This window comes from Hypanus sabinus, chromosome 6 (assembly GCF_030144855.1).
Source record: "Hypanus sabinus isolate sHypSab1 chromosome 6, sHypSab1.hap1, whole genome shotgun sequence".
NCBI lineage: Eukaryota > Metazoa > Chordata > Chondrichthyes > Myliobatiformes > Dasyatidae > Hypanus > Hypanus sabinus.
This window is the reverse complement of record NC_082711.1, coordinates 109,058,681-109,080,838: the sequence shown is the minus strand read 5'-3', so window position 1 is coordinate 109,080,838 and position 22,158 is coordinate 109,058,681. Positions and strand designations below refer to the sequence as shown.

Below are 22,158 nucleotides of genomic sequence, written 5' to 3'. Positions count from 1 at the left end.
GTGGAATTTGAAATTCAAATCTGATTCAGGGTTAACACCCAGACTTGTGACTTCTGATTTTACTAGGGGAGCCAAATTCTTAAGTTTAGCAACAAATTTATCTCTTTTGGCTTGGGGATGAATCAAAAGTATTTCAGTTTTACCTTCATTTAGTTTGAGGGAATTATTGCTCAGCCAGTGGTTTATTGCAGCCACACCAGAAGTCAGAGAAGACAGGGAGTTACTGTATCATCATCAGACTCAACCGAGATGTACAATTGTCTGTTATCTGTATAACTGTGGAAATCAAGCTGATGCTCTCTAATGATGTCTCCTAAGGGAACCAAAAAAGCTTCCCTGAGCAAGATCAGAAGCTCAGTCTTCGAAAATGCGTCTCCAAGACAGACAAAATATTTTTTTCCCCTAAGATATATGAATGAAACCAATTACCAGAGAGGCCAACCCAGTTCTCAAGGTGATCTAGGAAAATGTTCTGGTCAACTTTATTGAAGGTAACACTAGAATCTAGAAGAGTGAAAATTGAGACTCTTGGCATTAGTGCTGAGAATTGACAATTTTGATAAGGGCTGTCTCTGTGCTGTGGTTTGTTCTAAAGCCTGATTGTAACTTTTCTAGAATATTGTTTTCATTCAGAAAGTTGTTGGGTTGGTTGAAAATGACTTTCTCAAGAACCTTGCCCAGGAATGGAAGATTTGATATAGTTAGCTATTCCCTCACTATCAGGGTTTGGCTTTTTAAGTAGGGTTTGACAGCTGCAATTCTGAAGGCAACTGGAAAAACATGTGTCAAGGGATATGTTCATAATTTTCCTAACAGAATTAAAAACTCTATTAAACCAGTCCTTATATTGTGTTGTGGTTGGTCTGGAGTTTTTTTTTGTGTTGTGGGGCTTGGGGAGGATATTAAGTTTACTTGTCTTCAATTTAGGTGCTTTTTTTAAATTCTCTTTCTCCGTATCATATTGTCATTGTATGCATAATTTTGCACTGTATTAATGTTCCTCATTGTGATTTGGGGTTTTTTAATCTGTAAAATGTATAAAAAAAACTATTTAAAAAAAAGTGTGGTAAAGTCAGGGTTGAGGGGAAAATAAATCAGCCATGATAGAATGGTGGAGCAAACTTGATGGGCCAAATGGCCTAATTCTGCTCCCACGTGTTAGGCTCTTATGCTCATTCTTCATTTATGATTGTTCAATATCACTTTGTCCTTTCGTGGAAGCTTTCTCTCTGCACATTGGCTGCCATGTTGCCCATGTCATACAGTAATAACTCAGCAATTCAACACACTCTGGATGTGTCAGGTGGTGGTTAATCATGCCTGCCTGTTAATCTGGTAGCAGCCTGTGAGTTACCAATACATACCAATTGGTCTATTATAACACTTACCAATTATATTTAATGTAATTGTCATCCAGTTGTTTCATCATTCTGCTGGAAACTACATTCCACTCAATTAAACACATTTTAATGGGAGCGTTAATACTCATTTCTGATCTGACAGCGAGATTTGACCTTTGACCCAGGGTTTCATTCAGTGCTGCTCTATCTCTAGCCCTGATGCACCAAAAATATTGTCCTGATTGTGGCTGCAGTCCACCCTTAGGCCCTGATATTGATGCAGATCCTCCTTCAGTGCTGTCACAATCCCACTCCCGGAGGATGGCTCAGAATGGGACCCAGATTCTCCCTCAGTGATGTCCCATTACCAGCTCACACTCTCCCCCAATATGATTCTATTACTGCCTCAGATTCTCCCTTAGTGTTGTCCTGTTCATGGTCTAGGTCTTCCCAGGAATGTCCTCATCCTGTTCTAAAGAGTCAATTTCTGCTGCAGGTCAGGGAGTGAATCGAAAAGAGTCAATGGTACACTTCACCTAATTGTTAGCTCCATCACAAGCATTAATATGAAAAGTTTGTACCAGCATAAACTCCCTTATATCGATGTTACAGATCGACCAAGAGAATTCATCATCACTGGTTCTTTAAAGGATTATGATTTATAATTCCAAATGTCATCATTTACAGTTAAAAGACATCAATTTCATTGTCCTGCCCATTACAGTCAACCTCAACAGAGTTAATTGATGTTACCATAGAACCATAGAACATTACAGCACAGAAACAGGCCTTTTGGCCCTTCTTGGCTGTGCTGAACCATTTTTCTGCCTAGTCCCATTGACCTGCACCTGGCCCATATCCCTCCATACACCTCTCATCCATGTCCCTGTCCAAGCTTTTCTTAAATGTCAAAAGTGAGCACACATTTACCATTTAATCTGACAGCTCATTCCACACTCCCACCACTCTCTGTGTGAAGAAGACCCCCCCCAATGTTCCCTTTAAACGTTTCCCCCTTCACCCTTAACCCATGACCTCTGGTTTTTTTCTCCCCTGGCCTCAGTGGAAAAAGCCTCCTTGCATTCACTCTATCTATACCCATCATAATTTTATACAACTCTATCAAATCACCCCTCATTCTCCTACACTCCAGAGAATAAAGTTCTAAGCTATTCAACTTTTCTCTGTAACTCAGTTTCTCAAGTCCCAGCAACATCCTTGTAAACCTTCTCTGCACTCTTTCAACCTTATTAATATCCTTCCTGGAATTAGGTGACCAAAACTGCACACAATACTCCAAATTCAGTCTCATCAATGTCTTATACAACCTCACCATTACATTCCAACTCTTATACTCAATACTTTGATTTATAAAGGCCAATGTACCAAAAGCTCTCTTTACGACCCTATTTACTTGTGATGCCACTTTTAGGGAATTAATGTATCTGTACTCCCAGATCCCTCTGTTCTACTGCACTCCTCAGTGTCCTACCATTTACCTTGTATGTTCTCCCTTTGTTTGACCTTCTGAAGTGCAATACCTCACATTTGTCTGCATTAAACTCCATCTGCCATTTTTCAGCCCATTCCTCCAACTGGTCCAAATCCCTCTGCAAGCTTTGAAAACTTTCCTCACTGTCTACTACACCTCCAATTTTTGTATCATAAGCAAATTTGCTGATCCAATTTGCCACATTAACATCCGGATCATTGATATAGATGACAAATAATAATGGACCCAGCACTGATCCCTGTGGCACACCACTAGTCACAGGCCTCCACTCAGAGAAGCAATCCTCCACTACCACTGTCTGAATTCTCCCATTGAGCCAATGTTTAATCCAATTTACTACCTCACCATGTATACTTAGTGACTGCAACTTCCTAACTAACCTCCCATGTGGGACTTGTCAAAGGCCTTACTGAAGTCCATGTATAAAACATCCACTGCATTCCCTTCATCCACTTTCCTGGTAACTTCCTTGAAAAACTCTAATAGATTGGTTAAACATGACCTACCACGCACAAAGCCATGCTGACTTTTTCTAATAAGTCCCTGTCTATCCAAATACTTGTAGGTCCTATCTCTTAGTATTCCTTCCAATAATTTACCTACTACCGATGTCAAACTGACCGGCCTATAATTTCCTGGGTTACTTTTTGAGCCTTTTTTAAACAACGGAACAACATGAGCTATCCTCCAATCCTCCGGCACCTGACTCGTGGATATCAACATTTTAAATATTTCTGCCAGGGCCCCTGCAATTTCAACACTAGTCTCCCTCAAGGTCCAAGGGAATACCCTGTCAGGTCCTGGGGATTTATACTCTGATTTGCCTCAAGGCAGCAAGCACCTCCTCCTCTTTAATTTGTATAAGTTCCATGACCTCCCTACTTATTTGCCATGTTTCCATAGACTCCATTCCAGTTTCCTTAGTAAATACAGATGCAAAAAACCCATTTAATATCTGTCCCATTCCTTTTGATTCCATACATAGCCGACCACTCTAATCTTCAAGAGGACCAATTTTATCCCTTACTATCCTTTTGCTCTTAACATACCTGTAGAAGCTCTTAGGATTATCCTTCACCCTGACTGCCAAAGCAACCTCATGTCTTCTTTTAGCCCTCCTGATTTCTTACTCCAATAAGTATTTTCTTACTCTTTTTATACTCCTCAAGCATCTTATTTCCTCCTCGTTGCCTATACATGTTATACATCTCTCTCTTCTTCTTTATCAGAGTTCCAATATCCCTCGAGAACCAAGGTTCCTTATTCTTATTCACTTTGCTTTTAATCCTGACAGGAACATACAAACTCTGCACTCTCAAAATTTCTCCTTTGAAGGCCTCCCACTTACCAATCACATCCTTGCCAGAGAACAACCTGTCCCAATCTACACTTTTTAGATCCTTTCTCATTTCTTCAAATTTGGCCTTTTCCCAGTTTAGAACTTCAACCCAAGGACCAGATCTATCTTTATCCATGATCACGTTGAAACTAATGACGTTATGATCACTGGAACCAAAGTGCTCCCCTACACACACTTCCGTCACCTGTCCTAACTTATTTCCTAATAGGAGATCTAATATCGCACCCTCCCTAGTTGGTACATCTATATATTGATTTAGAAAACTTTCCTGAACACATTTCACAAACTTTAACCCATCTAGACCTTTAACAGTATGGAAGTCCCAATGAAAATCCCCAACAATCACAACTTTCTGTTTCCTGCAGTTATTTCTCTGCAGGTTTGCTTCTCCAATTCTCGCTGACTATTGGGTGGTCTATAATACAGCCCGATTAATGTGGTCATACCTTTCCTGTTTCTCAGCTTCAACCATATGGCCTTGGTAGACAAGCCCTCTAATCTGTCCTGCCTGAGCACTGCTGTAACATTATGCCTGACTAGCTATGCCACACCCCCACCCTTCATTCCTCTGCCTCTATCACGACTGAAACATCGGAATCCTGGAACATTGCGCTGCCAGTCCTGTTCCTCCTGTAGCCAAGTTTCAGTAATGGCTATGATGTCACAATTCCACGTGTCAATCCAGGCCTGCAGCTCATCTGCCTTTCCCACAATACTCCTCACATTGAAATAGACACACCTCAGAAGATTATTACCACCACACACAATCTTACTATTTGTGACTTTGCATGAACTACTAACATCATTTATTTTTACCCCCGTTCCACTATTTACTCTGGCGCTCTGGTTCCCATCCCCCTGCATATCTAGTTTAAACCCTCCCCAATAACACTAGCAAACCTCCCTGCAAGGATATTGGTCCCCTTGTGGTTCAGGTGTAACCCATCTCTCTTGTACAGGTCCCACCTGCCCCAGAAGAGGTCCCAATGATCTAGAACTCTGAAACCCTGCCCCCTACACCAGTTCCTCAGCCATGTGTTCATCTGCCAGAGCATCCTACTCTTACCCTCACTGGCACGTGGCACGGGCAGCAATACAGAGATTACTGCCCTCGAGGTCCTGTTTTTCAACTTCCTACCAAGCTCTCTGTACTCACTCTTCAGGACCTCCTGACTCTTTCTACCTATGTCATTGGTACTGATGTGTACCATGACATCTGGCTGTTCACCGTCCCACTTCAGAATGCTGTGCACCTGATCAGAGACATCCCTGACCCTGGCACCCAGGAGGCAACAAACCATCCGGGAGTCTCTGTCACGACCACAGAATCTCCTGTCTGTACCCCTGACTATGGACTCCCTTATTATTACTGCTTTTCTCTTCTTCCTCCCTCCCCTCTGCACTGCAGAACCAGACTCAGTGCCAGAGGTCCGGCTGCCACAGCTTGTCCCAGGTAAGCCACCCCCCCTCCCAACAGTATCAAAATCAGTTGAAGCAACTATTTATATGAACAGGAAAGGAAGTCAGTCACCAGGTACCAAACCCTACGGCTGGACAGGGATGTGTTTAGGTCAAAGCATTTCTTTGTTGTTATTTTAAACAAATCACATCAGGGTAATGGATTAAAGGTGAAACTCTCAGGTTTCTGTTTTCATATGAGGAGCTACTACCCATAAGCAGTGAAAGTGCCCCCATGTTGTCTGTGTGGAGTTTATCTGCTCCCCCAGTGACTGCATGAATTTCTTTTGGGTGCTTTGGTTTCCCAGTTATGGAACCAGCAGGCTATGTAGCCACTGAAGATTGTCCCTACTATATAAGTGGTGGTGGAGTTGGTGGAAATGGGTTATGAAAGGATGGATGTCAGAATCAGATTTTCTTATCACCAGTATCGTAGGTGCTTGGTATTTGGCATGGACTCAGCAGGCCTGTATCTCCACATCTCTCTCTTCCTTTCTCTGAAACACTGCGAGTGCTCAACAGGCCTGACTGTTACTGAAATTGGAGCCGCTTTCTAATTGTCACATGTACCGATACAGTGAAAGGCTGGCCTTGCACGCTGTTCCTGCAGATCACATTGCGTCGAGGCAGAAGAAGGTAAAGCAGTAACACTGTAGAATAAAGTGGAAGAGCTGCAGAGGAAGTGCAGTGCAGGTAAGCAATAAAGTTCAAAATCATAACAAAAGTCCAGCTTACCGTACTAGGGAACTAATAAAGCGTATGACTTTATAGTCTTATCCTCGAGCCTGGTGGTAAGTATGTACTTTTAGGAATTGGTATCTTCTCCCTGATGGGGGAATCGGAATCAGATTTAATACCACTGCCCTATGTTGTGAAATTTGTTGTTTTGCGGCAGCAGTACATTGCAATACAAAATAATAAAAACTATAGATTACAATAAGATATATATATATATACACATACACACACACACACACACACACACACACACACACACACATATACATGTATGTGTATGTGTATGTTATCACAGGCAGCTGTGGAGGCCAGGTTGTTGGGTGTATTTAAGGCAGAGTTTCATAGGTTCTTGATTGGACATGACATATATTATTAAATAAGTAGTGTAAAAAAAGAGTAAAACAAAAAAAGAAATTAAATACTGAGGTAATGTACATGTGTTCAATGTTCATTCAGAAATCTGATGGCAGTGGGGAAGAAGTTGTCCCCAAAACATTGAATGCATGTCATCAGGCTCCTATACCTTCTCCAAGAGGTTGTGTACAAGAAGGGCCAGAGTTGCCTCTACTTCCTGAGGAGACTGAGGTCCTTTGGAATATGCAGGCCTCTCCTTCACATGTTCTACTGATCTGTTGTTGCTAGTATAATCCTCTATGCGGTGGTGTGCCTGGGCAATGGCATTGACACAGGTGATGCCAACTGGCTTAATAAACTGATTAGAAAGGCTGGCTCTGTTATAGGAGTCAAACTGGACACACTGGTGGCTGTGGTAGAACAAAAAACTCTGTGGAAAATCCTGGCAATTCTGGACAATGTTTCTCACCCTCTGCATGCCACCTTGGCTGAACAGAGGAGTACTTTTTCTAATAGACTAAGACAACTGTGATAGATGAAGTCATTCTTACCCTTGACATTAGGCTCTATAATGAGCCAACATATAGCTGGGGAAGTGATGAGCCCCTCATGATAGGCTGTTTGTGGTAACATTTTTATTCTTTCTACTTCTAATATTTGTATATCTGTGAACTTGTAATGCTACTGTGACACTGTAATTTCCTTTGGGATCTATAAAATATCTATCTATCTATCTGATGGTAGCAATGGGAAGAGGGCATGTCCTGGGTGATGGGGGTCCATAATGATGGATGCTGCCTCTCTTAGGATGCCTTTTGAGGATGTCCTCGATGCTGGGGAGGCCAGTGCCCACAATGGAGCTGGCTGAGTTTACAAATTTTTGGAGCTTTTTCTGATCCTGAGTGGCCCCTCCATAACCTGTTAGAATGCTCTCGAGGGTACATCCGCCAAAATTTAAGAGAGTCTTTGGTGACATCACAAGTCACCTCAAACTCCTAATGAAATGGTGCACTGCCATGCCTTCTTTGTAATTGCATTAATACATTGGTCTCAAGATAGACCTTCAAAGATGCTGACACCCAGGAGCTTGAAACTTATAGATGGTATTTGAGCTATGCCTCGTCTCACAGTCATGGGTGAAGGGAGAGGAGAGCAGTGGGCTATCAACGCACCCTTGGGGTGCGGCAGTGATGAGGTGATGAGGTGGAGATGTTATTTCTGATCCATATGGACTACGGTCTCCCAATAAGGAATCAAGGATGCAGTTGCAAAGGGAGGAATAGAGGTCCAGGTTTTGTCCAGTTAGCTGTGAGAGTCCCTGGTCCATTTCCGACACTTCCATCCCCTTTCTCGATTTCTCTGTCTCTATCTCTAGAGGCAGCTCATCTACTGATGTCTATTATTAACCCGCAGATGCTCACAGATACCTGGACTATACCCCTTCCCATTCTGTTACTTGCGAAAATGCCATCCCCTTCTCTCAGTTCCTCAGTTTCCACCACATCTGCTCTCAGGATGATGCTTTTCATTCTAGAACAGAGGAGATGTCCTCCTTTTTCAACAAAAGAGGCTACCCTTCCTTCACCATCAACACTGCTCTCAATGGCATCTCTTCTCTTTCATTCACGTCTGCTCTCATCCCATCCTCCCGCCACCCTACCAGGGATAGGGTTCCTCTTATCCTCACCTACCACCCCACCAGCCTCCGCGTCCAGCACATAATCCTCCGAAACTTCCGTCATCTCCAACGGAATCCCACAACCCAGCACATCTTCTCTTCCCTTCCACTCTTTTACGCGACTTCCTTGTCCATTTGTCCATGTTCACTGACCTCCCTCCTGGCACCTACCCTTGCAAGATGAACAAGGGTGCCACTCAGGGCCCCAGACAGTCCTTCCAGGTGAGGCGACACTTCACCTGTGAGTCTGCTGGGGCCATATACTGAGTCCGTCCTCCTGGTGTAGCTTCCTGTATAACGGTGAGGCCCGACGTAGATTGGGAGACTGCTTCGCTGAGCAGCTATACTCCATTCGCTAGGAGAAGCAGGATCTCCCAGTGGCCACCCATTTTAATTCTACTTCCCATGTCCATTCTGATATGTCAATCTATGGCCTCCTCCACTGTTGCGATGAGGCCGCACTCAGGTTGGAGGAACAACTCCTTATATTCCATTTGGGTAGCCTCCAACCTGAACACCAATTTCTCAAAGTGCTGGTAATGTTCCCTCTCCTTCATCGTGCTTCATCCCCTTTCCCTCCCTCACCTTATCTCCTTGCCTGTCCATCGCCTCCCTCTGGTGCTCCTCCCCCCTTTTCTTTCTTCCATGGCTTTCTGTCTTCTCCTATTCAATTCCCCCTTCTCCAGCCTAATCAATGTCCCAGCTCTTTACTTCATTCCTCCCCCTACAGGCTTCACCTATCACTTTGTGTTTCTCCCCTCCCCCACCTTTTAGATCTAACCCATCTTTTTTCCTCCAGTCTTGTCGAAGGGCCTCAGCCTGAAACGTCAACTGTACTTTTATCCACTGATGCTGCCTGACCTGCAGAGTTCCTCCAGCATTTTGTGTGTGTTGCTTGGTCAAATAAAAAAATTCCAATAACCTTCCTAGTGCAGTTAGTGGTGGGCTAAGATTGGAAGCCCAGATCCTGTCATCTAGAACTGATAGGAGGCTCACCAGAAGGATAGGCTGCAGGAGTGGTATTGGCTTATTTTAGGGATATTGAGGGAGAGTGGGATCTGAAGCATGTTGGATCTTAAAGAATAATTAGACTACTGAACAATTGCCTGGTGCTATGAAATGAATTCTTGACATCACAATCTACCTAATTCTGGTGTTGTATCTTATTGTCTACCTACAGGGCACTTTCTCTGTACCCATATGTTATTTTTTCTGCTTAAAATTCAGCTCATCTGGAAGTCTCGTCTTTGTTTCCTTTCTGCAACTTGTTCACACATTGATCTCATCATTGCACGTCAATTCCCTGTCTATGGAAAAGCGGGGTGGAGATACGTCTCTACCGAAGGAGGTGTAGGGCACTCCTTCCCTCTGCTGGCCAGCTGGTCACCCTTGGGTGAGGTGTAGCACCTGCTTAGCCTCCCGCTCAGGGTCACGTGAAGCCATGGGAGTAGGTGGTGGATGGTCATACGTCTTGTAAAGACACTGCCCAGAAGAAGGCAATGGTAAACCACTTCAGTAGAAAAACTTGCCAAGAACAATCATGGTGATGGAACGACCGACGTCACGTGAACAACTCCCAGTCCTATTCTAAATACAAAGAGCTGAAGTGCTTTGAATCCATTATGTACATTCAGACAAGCAAGTAATTCTTTGTAGACCTTTCTACTGGCACTTTACAGTCTACATACTGTATATCAAGCTGCGGTGTCCTGGGAGGGGTAGCACCTCTGGTGAAGGGGCTTGTGGCGTCCATTCCAGGGCAGCCCACTCATCTGTGGCTCCCACCAGACACTCAGCCCACATTGTGGCTCCAAGTAGCTCTTCGCAAGTGACAGCAGCCACACCCTGCGGTACTCCCCTTTGACAAGTGGGCAAAGCCAGGAGAAGGTAGCCAGAGGCCTTATACCCTGCAGTGCTAGGGACACGCCTGTCTAGCATGTGAAGTCAGATCTGGCGGCTGGGCAGATGAGATCTACTGTGAGATCCAACGGCCAGGAAGGCAATTCTGCAACATTCTGTAGAGAGCGAAGGGTTTGACAGGCTGAGAAGAACGCCATGGATATCCAATGCAACCAAGGAAGACCACAGTTTGTGATGCTTGTTTGTACCACTGGACCCTGACTTCTGAGGTCAAGAGAGTGGAACTGCCCCAGGGCAATGGCTTTTCCACTTTACCAACTCCTGATGGCACAGGTCTCCTGCCATCATCAAACGTGGCAGACAAGCACCACTTCATGTGACTGTACGGTATGAATTTATGCAGGAAGACATAGCTGATAGCCCTGTTTCATAAGCAGCAGTGTCTGAATTTTCAGGACCGTGTGTCATACTTTCAGTTATCATCTCTTGTGTCATTATTCAACACAACAACCCATCATACAATAGACATGATCATGAATAATTGATCTTCAATGCTGAAAATCCCAAGCATTCACAATGCACAATCTATGGAGAAGAATACTATTAATAAGCTTTGAGCATTTTGTTAAACTCATTATGTTTGTTGTTACTTTATCAAGTTTAACATCTCTGTGCATCCATCTAATTGTCCTTCACCCCACCCCCAATTAGGCTAATGACATTTGAACTTAAGTCTTATATACAGTAGAGGTAAATCAATAGTGTGCCCAAAAGAGAGCTCTTCATTGAAAGGTTGTCATGTGATCTGGTTTTGACTTTGAAATACAGTACATGAAAATTATACTTGACAGTTGCTTCAAATTTGACTACCAAACAAGGCAACAAAACAATGCATCAACAAACATGAGGAGTGATACAATCTGAGCCCTGCCACCAAACCACCAGGTTCAGGAACAGTTACTGCAAACCATCAGTCTCCTGAACCAGTGCGGATAACTTCATTCATCTCATAACCTACAGATACACATTCAAAGACTTTACAACTCATGTTCTCAGTATTATTTAATTATACTTTTATTACTTACACAATCTGTCTTCTTTTCTACAATGGTTGTCAGTCTTTGTTATTCATAGTTTTTCATAAATACTACTGCAATTCTTTATTTTCCTGTGAATGCCTACAAGAAAATGAATCACAAGGTAAATACAATATAATGTACTTTGATTATAAAATTGACTTTGACTTTGAAATTTACAATAGTGATTTAAGGCTGCTTTCAGTATTTTCACCTGCTGATTCAAACCATTTAGAACTACATGGCATAAACACAAGAGATTCTTCAGATGCTGGAATTGCAAAGCAACACACACACACAAATTGCTGGAGGGACACAGCAGGCCAGGCAGCATCTATGGAAGTGAATAACCAGTTGACATTTCAGGCTGAGACCCTCTGTCAGGACTGGAAAGGAAGGGGGTAGAAGCCAGAATAAGAAGTTATGAAGTGGGGACATGATATAAGCTGACAGGTGATAGGTGGGACCAGGTGAAGGGGGAAAGCAGGGGGTGGGGGGAAGAAATATTGAAAGAAACTGGGAGGTGATAGGTAGAAAAGGCAAAGTGCTGAAGAAGAAGGAGTTTAATGGGAGATGACAGTGGACCATGGAAGGAGGAGGGGAACCAGAAGATGGTGATGGACAGGTTGGTTGTTTGTCTGTCCTGATGGGTGCAGTCTTTCATTGATTCCATTGTGTTTCTTGTATAAGTTTACAGACTTTGATAATAAGTTTACTTTAAACTTTGAATTTTATTTCCACAATGGTGGATATCTGATATAAAAATAGAAATGTTGCAAATAAGCAACGGACCAGGCAGCAAAAATGGAGGGAAAACTGAGTTAACTTTTTAAGAAGCAGACCTTCCATCCTAACAAGCAAAGTTAATAGTTTTAAAATATCAGAAGGGGGAGGAAAGTACAAAAAGACCTGTGAGAATTTGAAGGGCCAGAGAGATTAAATGATAAAAGGAATCACAATAAAAGGAATCCCACGTGCCAAGGTCAGAAATGTCTCAGATGGTGTCATGGCATTCCAAAGAGGGAGTGTGAGCAGCCAGAAGTCTTTGTACATATTGGCACCAATGACATAGGCAGAAAAGGTAAGCAGGTCCTGAAGAGAGGTTTTAGGGAGCTGGGTAGAAAGTTGAGAAGCAGGACCACCAGGGTAGTGATCTCTGGTCACACACCAATGGAGGGTAAGAATAGGACGATTTAGCAGGTGACTATGTGGCTGAGGAACTGGTGCACAGGGCAGGGTTTCAGATTTGTGGATCACTAGGAACTTTTCTGGGGAAGTTACAACCTGTAAAAGAAAGGATGGGTTACCCCAGAACCTCAGGGGGACCAATATCCTTGTGAAGAGTTTTACTGGAGTTGTTCAGGAGGGTTTAAGCTAATTTGGCATTGGGTTGGGAGCCACAGTGATAGTGCTGAAGGTGAGGTAGTTGATTTTCAAGCAATGCAATGTGTAGTGATACTGCTAGCAAGGTGAGGCTGATGAAAGGGCAAAATTACACTCAATAGGATGAGTTGCAATATAAAAGGAAGACAAAATTGATAAAGGTAAATACAGGACTGAAGATGTTATATTTGAATGTGTGTAGTATATGGAACTGGGAAACCTGGGCAGCAGCAGTATCTGCATGGAAGAAATTCTGGCAATCTACCTCAGTATGTTGCCAAGGAAACCCTATGGACAACTGCACTGTCCATAGGGTCACCATGAGTCAGCGGTGACTCAATGGAACACAACAACAAGAAGTATATGGAATAAGGTAGATGAGTTTATAGCACAGTTACAGTTTGGTATGTATGACACTGCAGGCATCAGATGAAACATGGCTGAAAGAAGATTATAGCTTGGAGCTTAATGTCCGAAGATACATTATGTATCAAAAGGATAGGTTGGTATGCTAAGGGAGTGGTGTAGCTCTATTGGTTTCAGACAGTCTTTCCAGGTGAGGAGTGATTTACGTCTACATCTGTTGTGGATCAAATTTGATGTGTTCTCGCCACCGGGGAACCGCACAGTATATGGGTGACCACTTCACAGAGCAATTCTATTCAGTCCACAGGGATGAACATTTGCCTGTCACTTTGACCCTCCAAACCACTCCCAGTCTGGCCTCTTTGCTCTCACTCTGTTCCAATAAAGCCCAAAGCAAAGTTAAACTTAGCAACACATACAAATTGCTGGGGGAGCTCGGCAGATCAGGCAGCATCTATGGAAATGAATAAACAGTCAATGTTTCAGGTCGAAACTCTTCTGCAGAATTGGAAAGAATGGGGAGATGCCAGAATAAAATGGTGGGAGGAGGGGAAGGAGTCTAGCTAGAAGGTGATAGGTGAAGCCAGGTGGATAGGAAAGGTAAGTAGCTGGAGAGGAAGGAATCTGATAGGAGAGGAGTGTGGACCATGGGAGAAAGGGAAGCAGGGGGGCAGTAGGGGAAGGTGATAGGTAGGTGAGAAGATGTAAGAGGTCAGAGTGGGGAATAGAAGAAGATGGAGGGGAGGAGGAGGGAATTTTTTTTACTGGAAGGGGAAATCAATATTAATGCCATTAGTCTGGAGGATACACAGATGGAATATAAGACATTGTGGGTGGCCACAAGAGGAGGCCATGGACAGACATGTCAGAATGAGAATGGGAATGGGAATTAAAATGTTTGGCCACGGGGAGGTTCTGCTTTTAGCAGATGCTTGATGAAGGTTACACCATCTCACTTTGTAGGTGTCAACCTTCCTGACCAAAGAGTGATTTCAACAATTTCACTTTGGAAGTCCAGTCTTTGCACTTCACATTCCTGGCCCTCATGATTGTTTTCCTCGTTTCCTTTCCATTAATAATTTCACATACTAATTCAGGCCAATTCCAGGTATCTGTTTCATTATGCTCTAGTGGATTTACCACCTTCTTCAGTGGGCCCAGTAATCCCTTTTGTCGTAGAATATCACTGGACAGAAACAGGCTCTGTCCCTATGTAATCCTTGCAAACCTGATCTTCTGCCCAGTTTTACCTACCAGCACCTGGACCATATTCCTCCAAACTCTTCCCATCTACATTTTTATTCAAACTTATCTTGTGTAACAATCAAACCTGTATCCAACCCTTCTGCTGGTAACTTATTCTACACTCGTGCTACCCTCTGGGTCAGGGGTTTGCATCCTGGGGTCCGAGGATCCCTGGTTAATGGTAGGGATCCATGGCATGAAAAGTGTGGGAAACCTTGTTCTAGATGAAGAAGCATCCCCACATATTCTCCTTAAATGTTTTACCTTTCCACCTAACCTATGACCACTAGTTCTAGTCTCACCAAAGCTGAGGGGGGAAAATGCCTGAATGTTTTCACCTTATCTATACCACTCATACCTCAAAAGATCCTCTTAACTATCCTGTGCTCCAACCTATGTAACCTCTTCCTGTAACTCAGGTCCTCGAGTGCCAGTGGCATCTTTGTAAATTTTACTCTGCACTCTTTCTATCTTGTTGTTTAATTTCTTCTAGCTTGTACCCCATCCTAAGAAAAATGAGCAGGAGGAGGCCAGGTGAGGTGACATTGTGCCTCTGAGTCTGTTGGGTCATTTATTGCATCTAGTGGTCCTGAAGAGGTGGGCCTCTTCATCAAGCATCTTTGTCCATTCACCACAACAATCAGGATCTCCCAGTGACTAACCATTTCAACTCCACTTCCAATTCCCACACTGGCATGACTGTCCATGGCTTCCACCACTGCCACCATGAGGCCAAACTCAGGTTGGAGGAGCAATACTTCATATTCGGTCTGGGTCGTCTCCAAACTAACAGTATGAAAATTGATTTCTCTAACTTCCCTCTATTCCCCTCCCCATTGCTTTTCTTTTGTTTTCCCTCTTTCTGGTGGCCCTCTCACACCTTCTCTTGTTCCTCCCCACCACTATGACCAGCCATCAACTCCTCTGGCTTCCCACCTCCTTCCCTTTATTACATTTTATATTGTCATCTCCTGTCAGATTCCTTATTTATCAATCTTATGCCTCTTGCACCTATCACCTCCTAGCTTCTCACATCACTCCCTTTCATCCCCTCCATTCCCTTTCAACGTCCTCCCTCCCACTCACCTACCATCAACCTCACCCTGTCTCACCAGCTTGTGCTCTTCCAATTCCCCCCATCTTCCTATTGTGGTTTGAGCCCCCTTCCTTTCTGTTTCTGATGGAGAGCCTCTGACTGAAAGTTTGATGGTTCATTTCACTCCACAGAAGCTACCTGACCTGTTGAGTTCCTCCAGCATTTTGTGTGTGTGTGTGTCTGAAACAGTAATTCTCTTATTCTCTCTCCAGAGATCAGTTTCAGAAACGGAATCAGATTTACCATCACTGCTTTAATGACATGAAATGTGACTTCTTGCAGCAGCAGTATGTGCAAAGACATAAAATTACTATCAATTGCAAAAATATATAAATAGTATAAAAAGGAACAGTGTGGTAGTGTTCATGGACCAATCAAATATCTGATGCCAGAGGGGAAGAAGCTATTTCAGAATCATTATAAGACCATGAGATACAGGAGTGGAATTAGGCCATTTGCCCATGGAGTTTGCTCCACCGTTTCATCCTGGCTGATCTTTCTCCCTCTCAGCCCCAATCTCCTGCCTTCTTCCCTTCATGTCCTGACTAATCAAGAATTGATCAACCTCTGCCTTAAATATATGCAATGACTTGGCCTCCACAGCCACCTGTGGCAGTGAAATCCACAGATTCTCTGGCTAAAGAAATTCCCCCTCATCTCAGTTCTAAACAGACAGCCCTCTATTCTGAGGCTGCGTCCATTGGTTTTAGACTTGCCCACCATGGAAAACGTCTTTTCCAAATCCACTCTATCAAGGCCTTTCTTCAGTGGATCTTCAGTAGATTGTGTGACTTCAGGCTCGTTTGCCCATTCCCTGACGGCAGTAACAAGAAGAGGGCATGTCCCAGATGATGAGGGTCTGATGGAGGGGACGATTGTACTTGTAATGGAGCCGGCCGAGTCTACATTGCTCAACGACCTGATGAGTTTTTGACCTTGTCTTTAATTATCTTCCCTGTGATGAGCTGCCTAGCTTTGTGTCCGGAACGGAAGTGTCTGAGCTGATCACCATCACTGAGAAATGTCGTGCACAAAGATTTATCTGACTCTAGTATACTAATGACCTTCTCTGTGAAGTGGCTTCAAATCTGCTGTGGTCTACAGCAGATATGCGGAGTAACAGAATAATTTAGCATCCGCCTACTCACTAGTTGGGCTGAATTCTCAAACAGCAGAAAATCCAAAGCAACACACACAAAACACTGGAACCACTCAGCAGCTCAGGCAACAACTATTAAAAAGAGTAAAGAGTCGATGCTTCGGGCTAAGACCCCTCTTCAGGACTGAGAAGGGGAAAGATGCCTGGATACAACGGTGGGAGGAGGGAAAAGAGGCCAGCTGGAAGGTGATAGGTGAAGCCAGGTGGGAGGGAAAGGATGAGGGCTGAAGAAGAAAGAACCGGAGAGGAGAGGAGAGTGGAGAGGAGGAGTAAGAGGCAGATTGGAAGTGAAAGGGTGGAGTGGGGACTAGAGGAAGGGGGATTCTCTGGTTTGGGATTGTGTGATGGCAAAAGGTCTCACTCTGGAGGTGTGTGCCGTCTGCAGCTTCTGTATATTCATTTACACTACCATCGTGTGTCAGACAGCAACTCCCTGCTCCTGTATTCAACTGCATAAACTCCACTTGTGTCTCGTAGAGAGTAAAAATGGAAAACACTGTCTGGGTGGTAGTTGCACATCCTCGGACATCAAGAGTTATTGTGCACAGAGAAGTTTGGTTCTTTTAAATACTTAGTCCAATGTTTGATTATGAAATAACTTCACACACATTTCAGAATGACTTTGGAAGCATACACAATATATCCTCGAGTTTGGGTAACATGACATCACCAAAGATGGCTTAAATGTTAGCTTTAGCTTCTGAAGTGTGAACTGCTGCAATCATTGGACAAAGCTTTCAAAAGTTTGGGAACTTTCTCTCTGCACCGTTTGTTTTTCATTTATAAGTGACTAAACATTATTGATTGCATCCCTAAATAGGAGCGTTGGTGTAAAGGAGGTCAGCATTGGGTCAACAGTAACATGTTTCTATTATGCAAACAATTGTGCACTCTGTGGCCTACTCCAGATACCTGAGCCTGTAATCAGGACTGATCCAAGTGGTGCACCGACAGAGCGCTATCTACTTGCGGGTGGGGTGCATTTTTTTGGTGAGAAAGCTGAGACTTACTCCACTCTTTCAGGCAGTTGTTATCTGATGTTATCCAAGGTGGCACTGAGCTGCAACCTTCATTGATTCACAGTGCAGATCTAGCTGTTCATTAACTATTCAATTTTAAATTATTTTCCAGGCTTCTAATGTTGGTTTTGAGAACAGAGAGGAGAGTTTGGGATCAGGTGAGGATTTTGGGACAGGGATGTGGGGGAATTAGAGTTAGGCTGAAGTCAAAGCCTCCACTTGGCATTCAGCGATGTGGATGTGTGATGTCGATGGATTAACTGAGGGTGGACAAGGGCCTCCCGCTCAGATCAGTGAGTTTTCGGAAGGCTCCGCATTCGGAGTTCTGTGTGGGCAGGAGGAATGACCCCTTGAGTTTGCGAATCAGTGACATGGGAGTTTCAGGGTTGGTGTTTAGGTTCCTGTCATTGGCAAGACCAGAGCCTGAGGCTTGGTGTTTGGTGATTGGCATCGTCTGGGATTAATGTCCACTGGAAGGTCAAGGCTTAAAGAGCTGTTTATGTGTGTGTGGGTGAGAGGGACGAAGCTGGAGGCCAGTCCTTGGGTTAAAGGTGTGTGTGTGTGTGTGTGTGTGTGTGTGTGTGTGTGTGTGTGTGTGTGTGTGTGTGTGTGTGTGTGTGTGTGTGTGTGTGTGTGGGTGAGAGGGATGAAGCTGGAGGCCTGTCCTGGGGTTAAGGGTGTGTGTGTGTGTGTGTGTGTGTGTGTGTGTGTGTGTGTGTGTGTGTGTGTGTGTGTGTGTGTGTGTGTGTGTGTGTGTGTGTGTGGTGGTGAGAGGGAGGAGTGGGGCTGTTGTTTTTCCTGTTACTTGTTTGTTTGTTACTTGTCGTGTTTTATATTGTTCTGCCGAGCATTGTGGATAAACAATGTTGGCCCTGGAATGTGTGGTAACACCTGTGGGCTGCCCCCAGCGCATCTTTCGAATGGATTCTGTAAATGACACATGTCACTGTCTGTTCTGATATATGTATTACAAATAATCTTGAATCTTGGATCTTGATCTTGAATCTAGTTGTGAAAAATCCGATTGCAATGGAGTTTAGATAGTGGTGGCAATCCAAAGCAATTTGTCTCCAATCTGTAGAAAAAGCATTTCAGGATGTATATTGTATACATTAAACTGTACCTTTGAACCCTTGTTCCACGGTTTATTATTTCTTCAATTGCTATGTAGAGCTGATTGATTGGCTAAGAAGTTTAGAGTGATCTAATGATTATACCATTACAGCTTGCAGGATTTATCTCCGTAAATTAACACTAGGAAAATACTCCAATGGTGTTGAGATACCCTTTGCTTCAGACAGGTGCTTCACAGAGGCAAAGCTTCGTTATCAATTGTCAGGGCATCAACAATAAAGGCAGCTGGTCACATAAAGTGCCCTGTAAAATGAGTTCAAAGTTATCCACAAATAATCTAAAATTATTTGCTAAATGTAGTCCATTAGATTTGAACAAAATGGAAACAGGCTCCTCAGCCCATCATGTTTAATGCTATCAATACTAATCCAACTAGCTTGTGTTATGTTTCACTATGTCCTGCTCATTCAAGGACACGTCAAGATGTCCCTTGAATGTTCCTGTCTCCACCACGCCCTGTGGCAGCTCATTCCAGATACCAAATCTTTGTGTGGAAAAGTTACCCCTCCTTTCTCCTTTAAACTTCCTCCCTTTCATCTTAAACCTATAGTTTTAGTCACCCCTACCACGGCAAGCAGACTATGGCGAGCTACCCAATCTAATCCTCTCACAATTTTATGTGCCTCTGTCATGTCATGTCATCTCTCTCCCACCTTCACTCCAGGGAAAACAATTCCAGCCTACTCAATCACAATAGTCAAGATCTAGATTTACTTCTCAAAATTGGGTGTGGGGTAGAGATACGTCTCTACTAAACTAGGTGCAAGGTGCACCTTCCCCTCCTTCCCTCCGCGAAACTGCAGGTCACCCTTGGGCAAGGTGCAGCACCTGCTCAGGCACCCCCCTTCTCCATGGGAGCAGCTGGTGCACATCACAATTCCAGATTATATGGCCACTGACTCCAGGCAGACAATCTCTGATGATCATTGATAATGGCTGGGGTCACCTGTCTTGTAAAGACACTCCCCAGAAGAAGGCATTGACAAACCCCTTCTGTAGAAAAATTTGCCAAGTACTACCATGGTCATGGGACTATGATTGCCCACGACATACGACACGGCACATAATGATGAGGCTGACATCAGAAGATACAATGAATTGCTTGTTTTGCGTTAACAGCCTACAGAGCCGAGGGTGCACTGAGTGCAGGCAGCAAGTGTCATCACTCATCGCAGCACCAACGTACCATGCCCACAACGCAGAACACAACAAAACTACAACAGCAGGACAAGCTTCATTCGTCCCTCCCAACAATGCAGGGTGTCTCCTTGCAACTGAAATCCTCCAAACCCAGTAACATCCTTGTGAGCCTCTTCCACGCTATTTCTGGCTTAACCATACCCTTCCTATGATCCGGCAGACAGAGCTGCTCACTAAGTAAGTAGAATAATTTGGCCATTCACAACATACAAGCACTGTATGAAGGAATCAACACTATATAGACTGATTTTCTGCACTCTGAAAATCTTGCAGTTAACTGTTCTGTCAGATTCTACAAGATTAACCCATGCTAACCCTGAGCAAAAAGCACTTGGCATTGACACTAGACCCGGAGAGTTGATTAGGTGGAAAAGCCTCACCTTTAAGCCCCCACTCTGGTGATGAACTGTGACCTCCCCTATCCAGGAGTATCACTTTGATTTTCTTTTCATCTGCTCTGGCTAGGAAGTAACATTCATTGGAATTAGAACTGGAATGGGTTTATTGCTGTCACATGTACCGAGATAAAGTGAAAAGCTTGTCTTGCATGGTGTTCATTCAGATCACAGTGCATTGAGGTAGAATGAAGTAACACAACAACAGAATGCAGAATCGTGTGTGACAGCTACACAGAAAGTGCAGTGCAGGTCAACATTAAGATCATAATGAGGAAGGTTATGAGGTCAAGAGTCCAACTTCTGAAACTAAGGAACTATTTTCTGTGGGTCAGGGTCAACCACTGTGTCCTAGCTGTCTAGATATGCAAGCATGGGTAGTACAATATGAGAAGCAACTCCCCCCCTCTCCATGCAGCTGATGAATCCAAAGGAATGGCAGAGACGGAAAAGTTTGGCACCAGTGGCCTCACAGGAGTTGCCAGTCAGCATTGAACTCAACATAGGACTGCCTTAGGGTCTCTAACCCTGGACATTTCCCTCAGGATATACTCCCGAAGCCTCTCCCATGAGTGAGTACAGCCGCAAGGCAGCGGAGGTTTGAGATCAGAGTTTTCCTTCTCCTACATGATTTTCAGCCAGGGCTGACGAACCCTCTCCGACCAAAGCGACTGGTTTTAAGGCACCAGTAACCCGCCTTTGCCCCTTCTCCTGTCAGTGGAAGTGGTCCTGCCAGGCTTAGTAGCTAAGCAACACGTGCAGGCCAGGAGCTGGACTTGGTTGTCAGAGGCTGTCTGAGGTGTTGCCATTGGGAGCATTTAATAGGTAGTGGTACCTTGTCCCCTTTACCACCCCTGGCTATAACAGCATTAAGGAACCTAAGGAACTAGATAATAGTCTTAGAACAGTGGTGTAGGAACTGTCCTTGAGCCTGGTGGTATGTGCTTTTGGGCTTTTGTATCTTCTGAATGATGAAAGAGGGGAGAAGAGGGAATGTCCGCGGGGGGGGGGGGGGGTCAAGCTGCATTTAAGTGACAATGGCAGGCACCATACGTGCACAGTGAAGCTGCAGAACAAGATAATGAAACAGGACTATCCCAAATAGTACATTTGAGATGTGTTATACCAAAGACTGGCTGGAATATTACTGATGCTTTCAGAAGTAGAAGGTGACATAACTTGACTTGGATTCTCATAGATATAAAGAAAATTAAGCTGTGATCCGCTCGGTGAACTCCACATCTATTAAGAATTCAGCAGAATGGATCCAGCAATAGAAATCAAACACCGCAGATGCTGGAAATCTGAAACAAAAACAGAAAGAGCTGGGAAATGCTCCGCAGGTCGGATGGCATCTGCGGAAAGTGAAACTAAATGTATGCTTCAGGTCAAATTTGTTTTGTCAGAACTGTGAAACTGAGAAAACAATTTGGTTTTTAAGTTTTAGTGAGAATGGGGAGGGATGGATAGGGAAAGAAGAAGACCTCTGATGTGGTGAGGTCAGGGTTGTGCCAGCGTTAAGCTGGTGAAGCCACCTGGTCAATGAAAGTTGTTAGTGAAAACAATACCAGATCACGTAAAAGCCATGGGGCAGGTCAGAGCTCTGGCGAGTGCAGCAGATTTCCCCATGTTCACAGCCAGTGAGCAGGTAATGCGAATGGAAACTCTACAGTAGAACTGGCCACGTCTGATGTAAGTGCGGGCGTGGGTTATCTGACATTGTTAAACTTGATACTGAGCCCAGGAGGCTGCAGTATGCTCAGCCAAAAGGTGATGTGCTGAAC

The 22,158-nt window shown here is 44.0% G+C and overlaps 1 long non-coding RNA gene across 3 annotated transcripts in view; it reads right to left on the bottom strand.

Annotated features, from left to right (window-relative positions):
* Nucleotides 1-22,158, bottom strand: part of LOC132395745 (uncharacterized) — a 44,728-nt gene that overhangs the window by 21,289 nt on the left and 1,281 nt on the right. For all 3 annotated transcript variants that reach the window (XR_009512730.1, XR_009512731.1, XR_009512732.1), the window contains exons 2-3: nt 11,387-11,479; nt 6,407-6,497 (exon numbers count right to left, since the gene is read on the bottom strand). This is a non-coding gene — a long non-coding RNA (uncharacterized LOC132395745). The remainder of the gene's footprint in view (nt 1-6,406; nt 6,498-11,386; nt 11,480-22,158) is intronic.